General features: G+C 38.5%; 2 protein-coding genes across 3 annotated transcripts in view; one reads left to right on the top strand and one right to left on the bottom strand.

Moving 5' to 3' along the window:
• TRMT1L (tRNA methyltransferase 1 like) overlaps positions 1–12,265 on the top strand; it is a 340,729-nt gene that overhangs the window by 269,642 nt on the left and 58,822 nt on the right. The window lies entirely within an intron of this gene.
• The window catches only part of CUNH1orf21 (chromosome unknown C1orf21 homolog), a 122,531-nt gene that overhangs the window by 92,118 nt on the left and 18,148 nt on the right, over positions 1–12,265 (bottom strand). The window contains exon 2 of one of the 2 annotated variants that reach the window (XM_061452106.1): positions 6,382–6,468. The exons of the other annotated variant lie outside the window; for it this stretch is intronic. The gene's annotated coding sequence lies outside the window, so the exon portion shown is untranslated. The remainder of the gene's footprint in view (positions 1–6,381; positions 6,469–12,265) is intronic. 2 annotated transcript variants of the gene reach the window in all.

The raw sequence follows: 12,265 nt of genomic DNA, 5'->3' as shown, positions 1-12,265 counted from the left end.
GGCAAATCTAGTAAAAGCTAAGAATGAATGACCAAGCAGAAGATGTGCTACAGACTACCACACTCAGCAGCCCAGGCTGCAACAGCACAACTTGTGCAGGGTATTTTCAGGCACCTCTGAAAGTGTTCATGTTCTCCTCTACACTCTTCCTTTAGACATGAAAATGTTACAAAGGTGCATGTGCATGTATATATACATATATATGTGCGTACACACATACACAAATATCTATCTCCTATAAAGTGAAACAAAATATTTAGAAGATACAATGCACACGTCTTTGTATTTCAAAAACAAGATTCCTAAAAGCGCCCATCCTCCTCCTCCAATGGTGCCAGGCCCTGCCAGGTCAAACAGATTTAACAATGCTCTGTGCTAGGGCTCCTGCCAGCTGGTTTTGAGGACAGAAAACATCTCTAGCCCTCTTAAACATCAAAACTGCTTTTCAGAGTTGCTGTCCGGCAAGGTTTAAAACCATTTTTCTGTGACTTTATCCTAAAATTGCCTTTTTTTTTTAAATAATTTTCAGTATTGTTTTAAATATGCCCTCTGATTATAAAAGCTACATTTATTTATTGCCTTTAACTTAAGCCTCAAGTGACCTTGATTAATACTAATCCAAACGAGACCTCCCCAAAAATAATAATATTGCATGGCATTTCTAAATTAAAGTAGGATATTTTTTTATTCTGCAGCTTTCTTCCAAGGAGTCATGAAGAAATGGCTGCAGTATAGGAAAGATGGGGTGGGGGAGGAACAGCTCATAACACTCGCAACATGTGCACATCAAACTCCCTACACCAGGGGACTTTCATCAACTAAGATAAATTTTCAGTAAACCTGGGAAGCTTCATTTTTTACAGAAAAAAACTCAAGCCTTCACGTTTATGTAATTTCTTCTTGATGCCAAGCAACAGCCAGCCACCTCTGCCGAGTTGTGTTCTGATGGTTCAGATTAAGAAAAAGACATGAAATCACTGCAAAATTCCAGATGCGCTATGCCAAGCAAAGAAATAGCTGCACCCTGTTAAGGTTATGCTTGCCATGCTGTTTTCAAACATGAGATTAAAAGTATCAAGTATCGTTAATTTATTTAACAGGCTGGCTGAGCATCAGATCTAAGTGTTAAAATATATCTTGCACAGAATAAACATCTTTGATTGCAACTAATAGTAATATGGATTTTAATTAAAACACAGTTGTCAAAGAGCAACTATCTGGTATCTGCTACAAAGAATGCTACTTTTAGCACTGGACTGCTTTCAAGTTTGGGGTTGGGTTTGGTTTTGAGGTTTCTTTTACTGTCAAAACCAAAGCATTTGTTATGAACTGACAATACCCTTATTATGCAAATCAAAAAATCTTCAACTCTGAAGGCTACCAAAGACTTTAAAGCATTAACAAGCACAAAGCATATTCTGAGAAACCTATGGAGGTAAAGAGCTGTTTTACAGAAAGTTTCAAATGTTACTAATATTCTTACTTAATTGTAGGATTCTAAAGAGATCTACTGTTAGAGCTTCACATTACAGTGGACAGAAAAAAAACATACATGAAAAATAAAATTACAAAAAATTTGCTCATGCTATTCATAAATATTACCTATCCTATCCCTTGCAGTAAATAACTAACAGTTACTTCTAGTAAAACAGTGGGAGGGTAGTTCAACTTGAAATCATAAAAAGGTTATATTAAAGGTTTTTGCTTGTTTTTACACCTGCTTTAAATTTTGATCTCATCTGCTGAGCAGAATCTTGTTATCTTGCCTTAGGTAACAAAAGAATACGCAGAGTTTGACAGTTCTCACACAACTTCCCTCTGTACCTAAAACAATTTGTCTCCTAAAACTATTTGTCTCTGAGTGCACGTATTTCACAATCTTTAATTTCTTTGATTTAGTCCCTAACAACAACAGTCTGTCCAGAAGATGAAGAAATATTCACAAAGCACCTCTTTGATTCTTACCTGCAGACACAGCTGCAGCTGCTCAGACTGTAAGGCCCTCTTGGAAGTAGATTATTTACAAAAATGGGGTTTAACAACCACAAGTGTCAAATAATTTGTCTTGTTTCATTAGGTACAGTACAAGTGAACGTCTAACAAAGGATGCTGATTTGTCATCATACAATAAAGAACAACCATACCACTAAAAAAGATCAAACTAAAACATTGACCTCGTGTGCTAAGCAAACCCACCCCAGCTTATCTCCCATGCAGTGGCCCAAGAAGAGAGATCATACTGGGATCCAGCTGACCCATATCAATGCTGAAGCTCTTGAGTGATACAAGAAGACAGCAGATGATGTTTTCAATAAGCCTTTGAGACAGTTCCCATTCTTTATTTAAACATTTCTTTATCTTGATGCTATTTTATCATTTGGTTTAAATTTAAAATAGCTCTGGCCTAAAAGAAAATCCCTCTGAAACCACAGCTCACTGGACAGCCAAACCCTGACTCTTTTCAACAGGATTCTTCTATTGCTTATGAACATCACCAGAAGAGATGCTACAAGCAAATGATGAGTATTTATACTGTAAATACCCATTGAATTGTGTAAACAGATGATACAAATCAGTCCTCCTCCTACAAACAGATGTTGTTGGTTTACGTAACATCCATCTTCTAAATACCACTAATGTCTTATTTTACATATGGTTTTACTCCTTGGACCTGAAAATCCCCCTTTTGGTGTCTCTGTAGCCTCTCTCACCATAGTTTTCATCATGATCAAACTGTTCTCCTAGAAGCATTCTCACAGGTGTGTGACAAGAGACCAACCCCACTTATCATAGCATGGGTTATTACATGGTGGACTTTTTCTATAAGACTGTGTACCCTATAAAAATCACTCTCTCCTAATACATTATGAGCAAGTGAGTAATTCCACTAGGACTTAAGGATTCCCCTTATAGAGAATTTTATTATATTAGCCAAAAATGCTTTAAATGTTTCACCAAATGTGAAGAAAAACCTTGCTTTCATCAGAGAGCCTCCAATTCAACTTTGTGATGAGACACGTTTCCTTGCAATGCCACTCAAATGCATTTTACTAGCGCTGACCCCTATAACTGGCTGCACTATAAATCCTTAGCATTAATACAGTTGCTTCAAAACATAGCTTGGTTTGCAAGTGACAGTCGAGGTCATCAAATAGATGGGCTTTTATTTTCTTGAGCTACTAAACAGTGAAAGAGCTCTTTGAGTTCAAAATGAACGTTCAAACTTACTTGAAACAGCTTGTGCAAACCACTGCAGAGGACCACACACATGTAGCAGGATTGGGAGCAATATTACTCCTACACAACTCTTCTCCCATGAAAACATGGCTCCTCTGCGCATCCTTAACAGCCCAAAAATTTGCCATGCAAAAATGGAAATCTCCACTAATCCTCTGGATCAAAAAGAAGCTTAGGGATTTGGATATCCTAGAAACGATGTTCTTACAGAACTGTGTACATGTTAGACTCCTTTGCTTATTATTTCTTTAAAATGGCATTTAAAAAAAACACCAGTACATTAGATTTATCCTTTAAAACTGCAATATACTGCATTTGAAGTCTGATGTTTTCATACAAATTATATAATTAGGACTTGGGCACAAAGATCAAGAAAAAATTGTATGTAGTTTTTTTCATTGTATAACTGCAGATATAATTTTTAAGAAAAAGCTGTGTTTCTGCCAAGAAAAAAGCCTGTAGTAGAAATTCTTCGGGGTGAAAGTATCACATCCTGTTCAGCTTGCAAAATTCCAAGTATTCTCAAAGGCGAGCAAATAGCTGGGGAGCATCAGTTAAAGATGTAAATGCTATTGCAATCAAAACAGTAAACCGTAATAAAAATAAATTTTAGCAGACTAAGTAAAACACACTTTAACATAGCATCTTAAAATATGATACCTACCAGGCATCACAGCAGCAGAGTTTAGTCATTGTGCTTTATAAATAATCTCTCATGAGCCAAGAAGTATGAGATTATATAGTCAACAGTTACCATGAAAATAATTACCAAATTGGTTATCACTGCTGACATGTATGAGGCATAACCTTTTAACAAAATAAGAAAGCACTTTTACTGGAAATAAAAATGATTTCAGTGATAATATAGTAAGCTGTGACTCGGCAAAGATTACTGGTCTGCCCTATATAGAGATATATCTGCATGTAAGGCATGTAAGGTGCACAAGAGTTTTTCAGCACATTATCCATTTTTCAAGATAATTTGTATTTTGGGGGGGGGGGGAAGGCACCAAAACAGTAACAACTGCCCCCTCCTTTACAAAACAGCCATAACTTCAACAGCAGAGCCAGAGGCTCTCAAGCTGTGAAAAGTAAACATGCAACGGGGAGGCAGACTAGAGAATATAAGCTCTGCACAATGATAAACTGAAACTGCAAATTAGACATCCTCTCAAATTCCCAAAGCTACCTCAAAAGCTGCGGTATGAGCCCATTCAGGATCTGCAATGGCAGCGTTTGGATTCTAGATACAAGCAAGAAGCGTTTGTTGCCAACAATAACAGGTTTGGTGAACAAAAGGAGAGGGAGGATAATACTACAGAATTTCTAACTAACTAAAAAAAAAACCAAAAACCAAAATAAAACCCCAAAACAAAAACAAACAAAACAACAAAAAAACACCCCAAAACAACCAAAACTAACATTTGGGTGTTCATCATTTCCTGATCCCAAATGCTCAGAGAAATACAACCCTCAGGTTCACTTGAAAAGGCATGCCTTGAAGTACCAGAGGTTATAAAATTCCGAGAACAGGATAGTAATACAGCATACTAATATATTTAATAGCTTCTTAAATATTTATTTGGCAAACAAAAAGAAATACACAGAATCACCTTCAATTTCCTCAAACTTCTGAAATAAAAAAAAAAAGTAGAAGCATTAGCTAGACTATAAACACCCATTACTGCACTTTCATTCACCCGATCAAGGATTACTTTAGTTTTCTGTCTTTTCCAAAACTTTACTGTGACAGTGAATCCATATTAAAAAAAATAATAATTTGAATACTTACAAACACTTTTCAACAGCCCTGCTCAACATGACATCCTATAGGGCTGCCTTTCCAATACAAATGTTTTAATTCATACAAGTCAACCAACATGCTCACTGAAGTGAAACTCCCCCAGGAAAACATTCAAATGAGCTCATCTATTAAATTTAAAAAAAATACATATCTGCCTGCAGTTGTTTAACAAGCATTTGAGTTTCAATAGGGCATCCTTCAGTACTTAGAAGGAGCATGTTCCCATACTGCTCTTACTAAAGGAGTATCACTCCTCTGGAAAGGTTAACCATTTTTGATGTACAAAAAAAGTGTATGAATATATTTAGGACACTACTCATCATTAATGACAATACTGCATCCTGTCTCTTCTATAACTTCTATGAACAAGAATAGTTGCCATGAACAAGAATAGCTGCCATGAACTACCTGTACTGTACAGCTGGAACCAGGACTATCAAACACACACTGCAGCAGTGCCAAGGAGTAATGGATCAGGAAAATTTTGCCCAAGGGTGTGAAGGAACAAGGCAGCAAAGGACAGGGAAAACACATCCAGCAACAGAGAGATCTGCTCTTCCGTGGGTCTGGAAGAGAAAGACAGTGCAATTTTCACATAGCACCACCTGAACACAACTGGAGGGGGGGTGGGGAAGTGGTATTTTCAATCAGAGGGGTAAAAGTCAGTAGAGCCAATTATCACTGCTTTTGTAGGCTTCCAGTCCCCAAAAGCAAATAAAATCATGACCTTTCATATGCATGTGCTTTGTTTATAATTAAAGAAAGGAAGATATTTCCTTTATTAAAAAAAAAAAAAAACAAACCCACAAAACACCATTGTTCACCATCAGCCTTTACTTTCAGTCACTTGTGAAAACCAGCATCCTACATAATTCAAATGCACTGGCAGTATTTCATCTCAGTACCAGAGACAGCATTGCCAGGCAGGTCAATGATATCTGAAATTAAACAAGCTCCTTCACAAGCCTCTATGCAGATGTGCAGGACAACAAGCTACATTTCACAGTACTCAATCCCAGAAGGGCCAGCATTCATATAATTATTAAGAAAGCAATTGAGAACTGTGCGCGGTTGTTCAGCCTTTTAATGCCGCGAAGGCTGCATTCACAAACGTCTGCAGAAACAAGATCTGCAGTGTTTAATTCTTGTACTTGAAGAGTTTCAGATGACAGCAGAAGAAAACAAGATTGATAATGGGAACCAAGAATTTGTTGGCGAATAATTCAAATGTGAAACTGTTAATTAAATATGCAAACTACTTCCAGAAGCAGCGACAGACAAAAACTCAAATGCCGTGTCTATTGTAAACAAGTGAACATGCAAAGAATAAATATATCTACCTTTCAAACTGGGATTTGACTTTCTAATCCCTTGTCTACAGATTTTGGATTTGCCTCTTTCTTAAACATGTTCTGCGAAGGATGTTCCTGCAAGATTAAGACAGGAAGTAAATATTTCAGCGTTCAGAAAAGGGAAAAGTTGTTTGTTGTTTTAGTTTTCTTGAAGTCCTCAGAACACAGAAAACAGCTTCTGCTCCTGTTTAATGTAAAGTATTTACCAGTTTGTAAGTGAACAGTGCTTCTTGTTACCAAACAGGCAGCAGGGAGCTGTGACAAGCTCAAAACAATTCTAAGCACAATGCACAGGGTTTCAGATAAGACAGGTGAAAGGAGGAGTTGATCCATTTAAAGAAGTTTGTGTGGGAGACGAGAGAGAGAGAGAGCTGCATAAAATTTCATTATTACTTAAATATCTGCAGGATGCAGGAGTGGCAGGGAAAGAATCCTACTGCGCTGGACACTGTAAACATGGAACAAGAGCAGCCTCCTCCAAAACGCCTATCACTAAAGTATTACAAGATAAACAAATAGTAGTACAAAGTCAAACAGAAGACAATTTCCAATTCTTATTCAAGCTAATTTGATTTCTGTTGAACCCACCAGAAATTTCAAAAAAGGTTTAATGGTAAATACTATGACGACTATTGTCCAGCCCATATAAAATGCTGCTCGTTTCAGTCTGGTTTTCAGAAGATGGAGGGTACCACAATTCCCATTTTACATATGGGTAAACAGAAAACATAATTGCAGCAGGTTCCAGATTAAAATAGATCAGCCTTCAGCCCCTGAACAAATGAATCATCCTCAGCTTGAAAGTTGGTTTTATAAAAGCAGATCCAGTCAGTTGAGGTCTATGCAGCAAGTCTGTATCATCAGCAAAATGCACCATGATCACAAAGATGGGTGGATGGGACACTGCCAGGCTCCTGACAAGAATTTTTATGGGGAAAAGGGGATAAACCTTTTGGGGGGAGTTTTATGGGGAAAAGGGAGATGCAGAAAGATCAGGATGAATCTTATATATACAAACCGACAAGGAGAGACATGCTGTGATTGACACTGTATGTAATAAACACAACTGGTAAAGAGTCTAGACAGGCTTTCAGTGCATAAATTATATGCAACATGCTGAAGGGGACTTGAGGCAACCTATAATTTTAAGATTCTACCTCAAATTTAAAAGAAATACAGTGATATCCTCCCTGGCTCCTGCCCCAGGCAGATTCTGCTGATTTGCCTAACCAGACAAATCAGATAAACCCTGTGGTTTATTAATGCCTTTCAAGTTTATTCTCAATAGATAAATTGAGAAAAACTATGGGTTTGGGGGGGTTTTGCCCCTTAAGAGAAAGTGGGTAAGGGAGAAGAGCGTCTGTTTCCCCATGTAACCTGTTCATCCTTCTTCGTTCTCACAGCGACCTATGAAACTTGAGTTGCGCCCAGCACCGTCCCTGTGCTGGCCAGTGCACAGTGGATGGCTGCTTTTTTACCCTGAGAACAACAAGAAAATAGTTTCCCAGTGCATTGTTCCCAAGCATTTTTGCCTATACTATTAAAACACAAAGTTAACTCCTCCTACCACAACCCTTCTCTGTAAACACTTCACACAAAGCACATCTCAATCCATCAATTCAAGTCTGTCCAATTTCAGATACATTTCAGAAGTGCACCATAGTATGAATGCAGCTCAGCCTGAACACAGGGAAGAGAACTGTGGGGGGATTACTAGAATCATATAAAGAAAACTCAAACTGTAAGAACAAGAGATGCTTCCTCTGAAATCATTCCTCTTGGGTGTGAAGACAAATCATGAGGTTTTCACTTGACACAAAGCCATCAGATGTAACTCACCCATCTCACAACAAGCTACCTCTTTGTGCCTGCACATCTGTGATGCTTCAGCCATGGAAAGAAGTGGAAATTAAATACTTGCCTGCACAGCCTTGTCTTTGGGTGATTTACACCAAAAATTTTCCTTTTTGCCCCCTTCTTTCCTTTCTCTTCATAAGAGAAAACTTAGACAATTAAGGTGTCAGCAGACCCATCTAGAAATGTCAGAATTGCATCAGGAGGTTCTCTGACAGCGAAATACTGGCATTGACAGTGAGTATTTAACAATGGGAAACAACAAACCTGAATCCCACTAAGAAAAGTCAGCATTTAATACTTTCCATCTCCTTCTTGGAGATGGCTTTTGGCTGATTTTCTTCTCAGCCAAAGCACTTTAAACACACACACTTCAACCACAACCAGCTTACAGGCTCAGAGTCACATGCTTGTCAACAGGTTCTGGTGAAAGATGACCAAATCCACCAGCAAAGGCTTTTGGACCAGCAGCAAAATGGCCAGCTTGCTGTGAGTACTTCCACGTGAGTATATTGACCATGCTAGGCCAAAAGCAGCATTGTGTGGCTATCTTATTAACAAGTTTGTTTATCTTAAGTATATCTGACATCCCCATCATTCAACATCAGATGCTATTCTCCAGCTCTGGTCTCCTCCCCTCCTTCAGGCTTCCAGCAAAAATCAGACCTTGAATTAAGCTTCCAGTAATATAATTACAGTTGGCAGGTATTTTTCAACAGGGATTTGGAAGCCAAAAAACCAAAGCAAAACAAAATAAAATAGAAATTAGCATTACTCAACTTTCCTCAGAAACATCATGTTCTGTAGATCAGGTATTTTCACTGGTGGATGATTTTACTCTACCACTATTTCACATGCTTCATGAACTTCAAAAAAGCATTAGCTGGACAACTTACTCATTTTTCCTAAGATAAAACAGGGAAAAAAGCATCTTATATAATCACAGAATCATAAAATGGTTTGACCTCGAAGGAACCTTAAAGATCATCCATTTTCAACCCCACTGCCATATGCAGGGACACCTTTCACTAGACCAAGTTGCTCAAAACCCCATCATAGAATCATAGAATAGTTAGGGTTGGAAAGGACCTTAAGATCATCTAGTTCCAACCCCCCTGCCATGGGCAGGGACACCTCACACTAAACCATCTCATCCAAGGCTTCGTCCAACCTGGCCTTGAACACTGCCAGGGGTGGAGCATCGTAAGTCCTTCAAAACAACAACAAAATGACGTCAGAGAGAAAAAAAAAACTGCTCAAAAACAGTGGATGCTTTTTGTGGGGAAAACAATGAAAACAAAAAGGAAAGCAAAAAAGTAACAACCTAATAGGTTCCCAAAGCACTGGCCACTATGGGAAGAGGTCTGGCTTGGAAGGCTTTCTTCATATCCCCAATTTGAGGAGAAAAGGCACCCTCTGTCTCAGGTCTCCTGACCAACAGACACGCACGTGAGGCTGGACAGGAAAGTGTGGAATTTACCTCTGACCTACTCAATCTTCTCCACAGCTGAAAATAAGGATATGACACAAGTCGTTATCCACAGTTTCTGCACAAAGTAGGAAACACTTACTTAAATTCAAGTAATGTAAATTCTCAGTGAGGTAACCCAAATGATCTTCTCCATTTTTACTGGCAGGTATTTTATTAAAGAAAGCTGCCTTGTAATCATTTGGTAACCATTAAATCATATAAAGATAGCTTTCTCTTGCTAAAAACAGAACTTTTTTGCAAACCCAGAGGATATACTGTTCCTAATAAATAATTTCATAGCTTCCCATACATTTACCATAATTCCCAATGGTTCATTTCTTTTTGTTAGAAAGTGTTTCTTTCTTAGGAAATACTACATTATTTTGATACAGGTCAAACTGCAATTGAATACAACATGTCGTCCTGATTTCTACCATGCTGCTTCTTAAAAAAAAAACCCTGCTTGTATCACGGTGCAGATCTTTAGGAAATCTGCATGGGGCCAGATCAACATCAACAGACAGAAGGGACATATGTTGAGTGGTTTACTTTCAGGTCTTTTGTCTAAATACCCTCCTTTCTTGCATATTACTCTTGGTATCTCACTGCTCTTTACTCCATCAGAGCTCCGAAAGTGCCTACATCCCATACTTCAGCTCCTCACTGCCTGGGGACCAGCACACAAAACTACCATGCTCACAGTGAACGTGCCTAGAAGCAGGACCCCTGGATGACATTTCTCTTAGTAAGGAATTGCAATAACAGTTCCTTCTCACCCAGACACAGATGAGATGGTTTGGGTTATTTTTCCAGCTGAAATGTGAATCCAGAACACAGAAAAAAAAGAAAAAATTATGTGGCAGCCCTGTCTCAGTTTCCTCAAATCTCTGACCAACAATGACATTGTCCTCAGCATACACAAGATGCCCTCCTCCCCCCTCTAAACCATGGCGCTTTTGATTTTTGGGTTGTCTCATTTGAAGACAACCAAAGGACACAACTGATTCACACCAGGTGGAAGAGTCAAAAATGCATTTGTGTTGACCACCCAGAACCTACACGAAAGCAGCACATGCAACATCTGATGCTGCAAGACAGTCCCCACCCAGGCCCTTGGGATAGGCTCTGCAGCTCTGAAAAGGCAGTAAAGCAGTAATAGGCTTCCACATCCCACATTACATTTTGCCACATAATACAGTTATATTTTTCTAGCAATTCCATGGGGGACTATTATAGGGGGAAAAAAAACACATTAAAAAAAAAATCACTCCAATTTGCACAATATCTAGGGAATGATAAAAGGAGAAAAATAGGGTTGAAGGAAAAAAGAAGCAGCTTCCACATGAAGAAGCACAACACACAAGAGCCCAAGTCCTTCACTCGATTTCTAAGAAGCCTCCACTACCATCATCACTTTATTTTGCATGCAGATGATATGCTAACAAGCCCTATAGATAACTTAGTCCGTATATAGGCATTTGCTAAAACACTACTGCCAGTATCCAGTCAATACAATGGGCACTGTTTCTATTTTACTGCATTAAAAAATTGTAGAAAGAGATCACAGAAAAAAATACCATGAGAGAGAACTCCCTTTTCAGAAGTATTTCAAGTCAGTTCACCTCCAGTTTATTTTTCACCAGAAGCAAACGTCAGAAAGCCATTTCCTTCTGGCATTGCTAATTCAGCACTTGCTTTATTCCCACACTTTATCATTCCCCTTTCCTGTTTTTGTATTCATTGCTGCCTTCGAAAAAGGATGAGTAGGGCCAGGAGGAAGATCAAGACAGGAGCCCCTGGCTTTCTGAACGGGTGCCTCAGGAAGCGAAGCATTTAACACACTGAAATGCTGAGCTTTAATTTTCAGGTCAGTTAACCAAAGATGTGATGTACAGAAGGGAAAAAGTGACATCCTAACAATCCCCAAGGTTCCAAAAAAAAAAAAAAAAAATAAACAAACTTGTCTGTCCACAAAAAGAAAATTATTCTCACTGCTTCTTCCTCCGTCCATAGCTACTATTTCTTTTTCGTCCCACACTCTTAAAAATACAGTATGCTTAACAAAAAGTGAGCAATATTTGATTACAAACACAGGTTGCCAGCGTAACTCTCAAACTGCCTAAGGGCTTAAGATACTCAGATGCTTTAACTAATAATTGAACACGACACTGCATTTCACAGGTGGCTTCAAGACCTTTGTCAGAGGTTTTTTTCCCCACATATACATAGTGAAATGGATGTATCATTCTGGAGATGAGTCACTACTGAAAACAACAGAAAAAACTCCCATGAAATGCTGTGGGGTTTGTGCTTAATATTCTCCAGCACCTTTTTTGGAGTATTTGGCAAGTCTCTGGCAAATGCTCCTCCCACAGAAGTCAAGTGATGATTTTGTCAGTGAAATAAATCTAGTATTGCTTATATATTCATTTCAATCTCCACTTACCTTACTCTGCTTGAAGTCTGCTCCCTCCCAAAGCTGTCAGAGGAGAAAGAAAAGCTACCAAGAGCAGGGCAACTGCTGATACTGAAAACACTATCAAGATG

This window comes from Pezoporus flaviventris, unplaced genomic scaffold (genome assembly GCF_033815535.1).
Source record: "Pezoporus flaviventris isolate CSIRO_AGI_PZ_B2104156 unplaced genomic scaffold, CSIRO_AGI_Pfla_v1 ptg000013l, whole genome shotgun sequence".
NCBI lineage: Eukaryota > Metazoa > Chordata > Aves > Psittaciformes > Psittacidae > Pezoporus > Pezoporus flaviventris.
This window is presented reverse-complemented; position numbering and strand designations above follow the sequence as displayed.